We start from the raw sequence: 8,718 nt of genomic DNA on the forward strand, positions 1-8,718 counted from the left end.
TTATTGTAACCTACCTTTGTTTTGCTGCAAGCAAAACTATAAATGTATCCGTTGATCGACAGCAAAACGGTGATCTGAAACGACAAACAAAAAACATAATACCCCCGCCCCAGTTGGTATACAATTGCTGCACATTTTGTGCAACAGTTGTAGTCCAGCCAGCACCACGTGGAGGTTGGGGTCAGAGTTCTGAAAATGTGTGAGCATGATTATTTCAATCGTGCGTAATACACTTCTCAGCATTTGCTAGCCACCTTGAATGATAAAATGCGATTAAAATAGTCTTAAAAAATAAATGGATCTTGATCATATTATATCCTATGCTGGTCCTAAGCTGGGCCTACTCGCTCTGCTGCAGGATGTAGGATTATTAAGGACAGAGCAGAGCAGGACAGAGCAGGAATGTGAGAAGTGCCACCACTCTATGGTTATGCGTTGATCTCGTTCATCAGAGTACGAGTTCAAACGGTGTAGCACGAATGTTTTTGAAAGCATTCTGCTCGCCATCCATTTATTTTTTACGACTATTTTAATCGCATTTTATCATTCATGGTGGCTAGCAAATGCTGAGAAGTGTATTAAGCACGATTGAAATAATCATGCTCACACATTTTCAGAACTCCGACGCCAACCTCCACGTGGTGCTGGCTGGACTACAACTGTTGCACAAAATGTGCAACAATTGTATACCAACTGGGGCGGGGGTATTATGTTTTTTGTTTGTCGTTTCAGATCACCGTTTTGCTGTCGATCAACGGATACATTTATAGTTTTGCTTTCAGCAAAACAAAGGTAGGTTACAATAATACTTACGTTCCATTTTGTAACAAACTAGTTATTGTAACTATTTTATTCAGTAACTTTTATGTGCGACATCGAACCACCAATCCATCTCAGAACCATGTCCTGTCGACATTCTCACCAAGGAAGGTTTTATAGGATGTATGCGGCGTGCGGAGTGAGTGTCACACAGTACATGTTTTATACTAATATTAAGAAACGCAATTGCTCTTATAGTCACAGTATATGACACATTTTCTTTTATATTGCTTACATATATTTCATCCAAGCTGCTCAACGTTTTCTTCCGCTGCTGGGGTATCGGAATCGTAACATCGTAAATATGGTGAATCTTTCATAGCACATGATTGGTAATTCTAACCATTAACATGCAATATTGTTTATTCTACCAGGCCCCAGCGACCTATTTCTATTGTTGCTACAAATGTCAGCACGCGTCGCACGAATCATCGGTGGTATGTTGTCCGAATACCAATACTGTGAACCCACAGCCCGATTGCACGATCAGCAGAGTTACAGCATAGCGTGAGGTTCAACACCTGAGGCCCGCGTTGAGCTAACAGCACGGCACCGTCAACGACACGATGCCCGTCGAATGATCCGCCCTTAACCGACCAATCTGCTGACACCGATGGGCGCCCAATCGCGCAACCCGGAACCAGAATCTGCCTCACCCGTATCACGACCGTGCCATAACTATTAGATAATAAAATTCCGATCGATGGTTCGAACGTGACCCTCACTTGATCAAACTTTCTGCAAACCCTGCAAGGTAGTTAGTGTTATGTTCTGAGTCCCGCGCGCAGTGTTTGAACGAAATGCACACTAACGCACAAAGTCTCGTGCGCCGCTGTGTTTTGGTAAAGTGTGAAGTGAATAAACAGTGTGCACAGACGCACATGCAGTGCGTGGATCGACAGGTAAGAATTTGCTGAACAGAGGCAACGCAGATTGTCGACAAGTTTCCCGCAGCCTGGCTCGACCCGGTACTTTGCAGTATGACGCCATTCGTGAGTATGATAGATTCTGAATGTGTTGTGAAAATGTACTTAATGTTCCAATAAAGTGTTTAATGAAATAAAAAATGACCGTGTTTGTGTTTCTTTTTAGAATAAGTGCGTATTTGCGATCGTGGCAATGCATGAAAGAAAGCAAAAAACGAAATATACAACAAGCTTTTCATGTGTTGGTAGCATGGCTCAAAAGAACACAAACACATTGAGAACTGCAGAGCGCACCGTGCGTTCCACGCAAACAATGAGACCCCAAATTTTGAGTGATTCAGGCCGAGGGGTATGAGGAAGCTTGAGGAAGCACGGAGAAACGCGCTGCGATGAGAGTTCGCATTCTGTTTTACACGCGCGCTTCACTAACACCAATACAAATACCGTGCTTTGACGAGCCGTCTGTGAATGTGTGTGTGTCTTCTTTCAGCGAGCTCACCAACTTGGATCTGCTCGTCACATCGTGTTGTCTCGCTTACACTACAGCATCGAACCATCGCTCCGTATGTCCCCCCCTCCTACTCGTACAAAACCACCAGTACAGCGCGACGCTTTGCCGGAGATGGTTGTGCGTGTTTTGTTCTAAGTCCCGCGCGCAGTGTTTGTGCGTTGATGCGCATTTCGTTATAAGTCTCGTGCGCCGGTGTGTTTTGATAAAGTGTGAAGTGAACAGTGTGTACAGACGCACATGCAGTGCGTGGATCGACAGGTAAGAATTTGCTGAACAGAGTCAACGCAGATTGTCGACAAGTTTCCCGCAGCCTGGCTCGACCCGGTACTTTGCAGTATGACGCCATTCGTGAGTATGAAGGATTCTAAATGTGTTGTGAAAGTGTAATTTATGTTTCAATAAAGTGTTTATGTAACCAAAAATGACCGTTTTTGTGTTTGTTGTTAGAATAAGTGCGTATTTGCGACCGTGTCTATGCATGAAAGAAAACGAGAAACGAAAGAAACAACTATCTTTAGATGTGTTCGTAGCATGACTGGAAAGAACACAAACACATTGAGAACTGCAGAGCGCACCATGTGTTGCGGGTGGGGAGGGGGAGGGCTCGCGCGAGGGTGTAACTCATTCCTCCAAGAGTAACTGCTAACGGGGGACGGTACTCAAATCACTCAAAAAATACACTCATTTTGCCGGACGGGTTGTGGGTGGGGAGGAGGAGGGCTCGCGGGAGGGTGTAACTCATTTCTCTAAGAGTGACTGCTAACGGAGGGCGGTACTCAAATCACTCAAAAAATACACTCATTTTGCCGGACTGTTTCCGTATTGAGTATTGTATACCCCTCGGTGCAAAATATGAGAACCCCACTCACGGATCTCAAAGTTGCAGTGTTTCTCCCCCACGCAAACAATGAGACCCCAAATTTTGAGTGATTTAGGCCGAGGGGTATGAGGAAGCTTGAGGAAGCAAGGAGAAACGCGCTGCGATGAGAGTTCGCATTCTGTTTTACACGCGCGCTTCACTAACACCAATACAAATACCGTGCTTTGACGAGCCGTCTGTGAATGTGTGTGTGTCTTCTTTCAGCGAGCTCAACTTGGAGCTGCTCGTCACATCGTGTTGTCTCGCTTACACTACAGCATCGAACCATCGCTCCGTATGTCCCCTCTCCTACGCGTACAAAACCACCAGTACAGCGCGACTCTTTGTCGGAGATGGTTGTGCGTGTTTCGTTCTAAGTCCCGCGCGCAGTGTTTGTGCGTTGATGCGCATTTCGTTATAAGTCTCGTGCACCGGTGTGTTTTGATAAAGTGTGAAGTGAACAGTGTGCACAGACGCACATGCGGTGCGGGCATCGACAGGTAAGAATTTGCTAAACCGAGGCAACGCAGATTGTCGACAAGTTTCCCGCAGCCTGGCTCGACCCGATACTTTACAGTATGACGCCATACGTGAGTATGAAGGATTCTAAATGTGTTGTGAAAGTGTAATTTATGTTTCAATAAAGTTTTTAATGAAATAAAAAATGACCGTGTTTGTGTTTGTTGTTAGAATAAGTGCGTATTTGCGATCGTGGCAATGCATGAAAGAAAACGAGAAACGAAAAAAACAAATATCTTTTGATGTGTTGGTAGCATGATTGGAAAGAACACAACACATTGAGAACTGCAGAGCGCAACGTGCGTTACGGGTGGGGAAGGGGAGGGCTCGCGCGAGGGTGTAACTCATTCCTCCAAGAGTAACTGCTAACGGGGGACGGTACTCAAATAACTCAAAAAATACACTCATTTTGCCGGACGGGCCTACCCGTCCGGCAAAATGAGTGTATTTTTTGAGTGATTTGAGTGACGCTGTCGAAATACAGTGTTTCTTCGACCAATGAGTTACCCACTCACGCGAGCCCTCCCCCACCCCACCCGCAACGCACGGTGAGCTCTGCAGTTGTCAATGTGTTCGTGTTCTTTCGAGCCGCATGCTAAGGTAATAGTGTGCGTGTCATTTTTACACATCCATTTTTTATTAGGCTGACAGCGCATCATTCACAAAACCGGCTTCAAAACGTTTACAACAGCATTAGGACAGTGTTATAAATCGATATATGTTACAGTTTACAGGGTATTACTGAAATAAAAAGATAGAAAGTGTAAGTTATTGTGATAAAAAGTTAAACAACCATAAAATTAATACCTTTTTGTGTTTATGTGCAGCAAAAACATCATGTCTTCACCGGGGAACGAAGCGCGTCTAGTTGAAGGAGACCGGGATGAACTGTTGTTTTGTTTAGGCCGGATCCCGGCTTGTATAGATGTGCGAGCAGTTACGCGTTTTGAAGAGGGACAACTAGCCACGGCATCTGCTTCATCAACGGTGTCGGCTGCATTCGGTGGTAGTGTTGCTCTTGTGACACGGCCAACCGGAACAGAGCAACGCAACGATGGACAACAGCCGAGTACGGCTGCAAGTCCAACGGTGCAAGCGACTGCTGGTGGTTGTGATACGGTTGTGACACTGCCGTTTGAAATCGTCCGACGCCTTGGTGAGCAGCAACCGACTTCAGTAGCATATTCGCCGTTGCAAGTAGCTGCTGGTGGTGGTGTTACTGTTGTGACACTGCCGTCCGGAACTGTTCGACGCATTGGGGACCAGCAGCCGAGTTCAGTTGTATATTCGCCGATGCAAGCGGTTTCTGGTGGTGGCGTTGCTACTGTGACACGGCCACCCGGTATCGCTCGACGCAACGATGGACTACAGCCGAGTTCAGCTGCACGTTCAACGGTGCAAGCGGCTGCTGGTGGTCGTGTTGCTACTGTGATGCGGCCGCCCGGTACCGTCCGACGCATCGACGGACAACAGCCGAGTTCAGCTGCACGTTCAACGGTGCAAGCGGCTTCTGGTGGTGGCGTTGCTGTTGGGGCACGGCCGCCCGGAATCGCTCGACACATCGGTGATCTGCAGCCAAGTTCAGCTGCCTATTCGTCGTTGCAAGCGGCTGCCGGTGGAAGTGTTGTTGTTGGTGCACGGCCGCCCGGTACCGTTCGACGCATCGACGGACAACAGCCGAGTTCAGCTGCATGTTCAACGGTGCAAGCGGCTTCTGGTGGTGGCGTTGCTGTTGGGGCACGGCCGCCCGGAATCGCTCGACACATCGGTGATCTGCAGCCGAGTTCAGCTGCCTATTCGTCGTTGCAAGCGGCTGCCGGTGGAAGTGTTGTTGTTGGTGCACGGCCGCCCGGTACCGTTCGACGCATCGACGGACAACAGCCGAGTTCAGCTGCATGTTCAACGGTGCAAGCGGCTTCTGGTGGTGGCGTTGCTGTTGGGGCACGGCCGCCCGGAATCGCTCGACACATCGGTGATCTGCAGCCGAGTTCAGCTGCCTATTCGTCGTTGCAAGCGGCTGCCGGTGGAAGTGTTGTTGTTGGTGCACGGCCGCCCGGTACCGTTCGACGCATCGACGGACAACAGCCGAGTTCAGCTGCACGTTCAACGGTGCAAGCGGTTTCTGGTGGTGGTGTTGCTAGTATGACACAGCCGCCCGGTATCGCTCGGCGCAACGACGGACTACAGCCGAACTCAGCTAGATGTTCAACGGTGCAAGCGGCTTCTGGTGGTGGTGTTGCTGTTGGGGCACGGCCGCCCGGAATCGCTCGGCGCAACGACGGACAACAGCCGAGTTCGGCTGCACGTTCAACGGTGCAAGCGGCTGCAGGTGGTCGTGTTGCTGTTGCGGCACGGCCGCCCGGAATCGCTCGGCGCAACGACGGACAACAGCCGAACTCAGCTAGATGTTCAACGGTGCAAGCGGCTTCTGGTGGTGGTGTTGCTGTTGTGACACGGCCACACGGTACCGTTCGACTCATCGAAGGACAACAGCCGAGTTCAGCTGTCCATTCGTCGTTGCCAGCGGCTTCCGGTGGTGGAGTTGCTAGTGTGACACGGCCACCCGGTATCGCTTGACGCAACGACGGACAACAGCCGAGTTCGGCTGCACGTTCAACGGTGCAAGCGGCTGCTGGTGGTCGTGTTGCTGTTGCGGCTCGACCGCCCGGAATCGCTCGGCGCATCGGGGAGCTGCAGCCGAGCTCAACTGCCCATTCGTCGTTGCAAGCGGCGGCTTCCGGTGGTGATGATGCAGTTGTGGCACAGCTGCTCGACTCACTCGTGTCAGATGATATGAGTGTTGATGCGGCTGATTCACAATTGCAAAACACATCGGCTTGTTTTAACGAGAACGAGCCGACGGTGTCTGCTGCACAATCAGAACCGACTGGTATTGTCGGGCGACAGCAACCGTTGGCTTCAGCTGTGCTTTTGCGTGACACAGTTGCAAGGAGTTTGGATTCCCCAAGTATGCCATTGCCCTCCGAGTGTCATGGACATAATTGTTGCGTGCGCTGCCGGAATACGCTCATTAGGTTAGATGCTCGTAACGCACAAATTTTGGTTTATACGATGGACATACTTTCCATCGTACAACCAATGCAAGGAACGCGCAGAAATAATCATTTATAATTTACCTTTTATGAATGCTCGTGCTGGTGAGTCCGCGATGAAAGCTCTAACGTGTATTTCGATTGGCTTATTGGCTATTACAATGCCATTATCCATCAACCCATTTAGCTCGTCGACTAGCGGACGCAGATATTCCTCAACACTCTTTGGTTTCGATTCACCAAAAAAGTTGCCAACCATCAATACTGGAACTTCCGGCATTTCTTGAATGCTCATTAATATGGGCCAAAACTGTTTTCGAGTGCTCTTGTGCAGTGGAAGTCCATCAATCGAAAAGTTCAACGAAAATTTGCTGACTCTTGGTGGTACATCGCTGTAAAGATACAAAATACAGAAAATAAAACATATAATATTAGTAAAAATTTACCATCATATTTAAGACTATTGCTTTCTTACCGAAAGTGATCCTTGAGAACCGATCGTACCCCAGTGAACCAAAATTCTCCCCATGCTATAGGGTACGTTTCTTTTCCACATTGCCTTGTCTTAAGCAACGTGCGAGCATCTTTCGGCAGTTGGTAGTCCGTTTTTTTACGTAAAATTTCTAATAGTCCATTTAGCGCTTGATGTGTTTGGTATGTTTTTAATGATCAATTTCGAATAAGCTCATCAAATGGTTCCTCCTCGTGTTGAGACTCTTGTGTACTGTGTATAGTTTCCTCAGCTTCATCGTAATCTTCGTTGACCTCTTCATATACTTCCATATCGTCGAATGCATCGATAGTAACCCAATCACTGACGTATTCTTCTTGCAAGATGTATTCATCAAATGGACAAGGATGGTTCTCTGCAATGAATAAATAAAAAAAAAGTATTATAAATGTGTTTAATTTGCATTGGTCACTAATTAAAATTTTTATTTTTGCACTTACCACAATGCGGGTGTTCACTGAACTCTACATTTGACGTAGCTGTCTGAATATTACTTGGCCCAGCTTCACTACTTTCTCCAAACAATTCAGCATCAAGCTTTTTATTATTGGCTTCTATGGATCTATACGTGGATCCTGACTTGCGCTTGTCTTTGGCCGACATTGTCGTGATTGAGTGAAATTCACGGCACGTTGAATATTTAAAATATACACTTGTATTATTCTGCACTTGTATTATAACAGTATTGCACAAAATTTATAACTGTACAGAGCACGCATAACAACACCGAGTGAAACGACTGCCCGAATCGTATTGACACAAACAAAAATTGCGCGGGTTTTTATAAGACAGAAAAGAGGTAGGATTTTCTATTTTCTTATGTAACGGACTATTTAGTACATTTATTTTAAGGTACTTATGTAACAGGATAAACACTAGCAGGTGTAATGTTTAGATATTTACCCATTGAATCCTTGTATAAACCAGGGTAATACTTTGATTTTTAGCAACACCATTATGCAGATACACAGGTAAAGAAAATTATTATTACATTTCTCTTGGGCAATGGCTATTTGATCAAAAGAACAAAATAACAGAACAATCTGACCTCATTGGTTGAACTTCGATTCCATGCCAACTATTGAGTATGTGCTTTTTAGTCGGCACGTTTTTCCATACAAAAAAATGAAATTTTTCTCGGCAGGCCATGAGATTTTTGTGAAATTAAAAAAAAACCGGTATTCTGATACAAACTATTGAATTCTGACTGTAGTTCAACGCTTATTCGTTGGCATGCTTTTTAATTGAACACTTGATACTTGGTTGACAGTTCAATTTAAAAGCATGCGTTTGTATGGAAAACAGGGTTTGTTAAATTTCAAATTATTTATTAAAAGTTAACCATATGACTGGTCCAGATCGAACTATTTTTTTTTTCTTTTGACTCAACAACCGGTGTCGATCAAGGCCTGGCTGTACCACTTGTCGTGTTGGCTTTCAGTGACTTTTGAATAACCCCCCATAGCAGGATTGTCAGTCCTACGTATGGCGGCACGGTCTATTTGGGGCTTGAACCCATG

Source organism: Anopheles gambiae, chromosome 2 (genome assembly GCF_943734735.2).
Source record: "Anopheles gambiae chromosome 2, idAnoGambNW_F1_1, whole genome shotgun sequence".
NCBI classification, from domain to species: domain Eukaryota; kingdom Metazoa; phylum Arthropoda; class Insecta; order Diptera; family Culicidae; genus Anopheles; species Anopheles gambiae.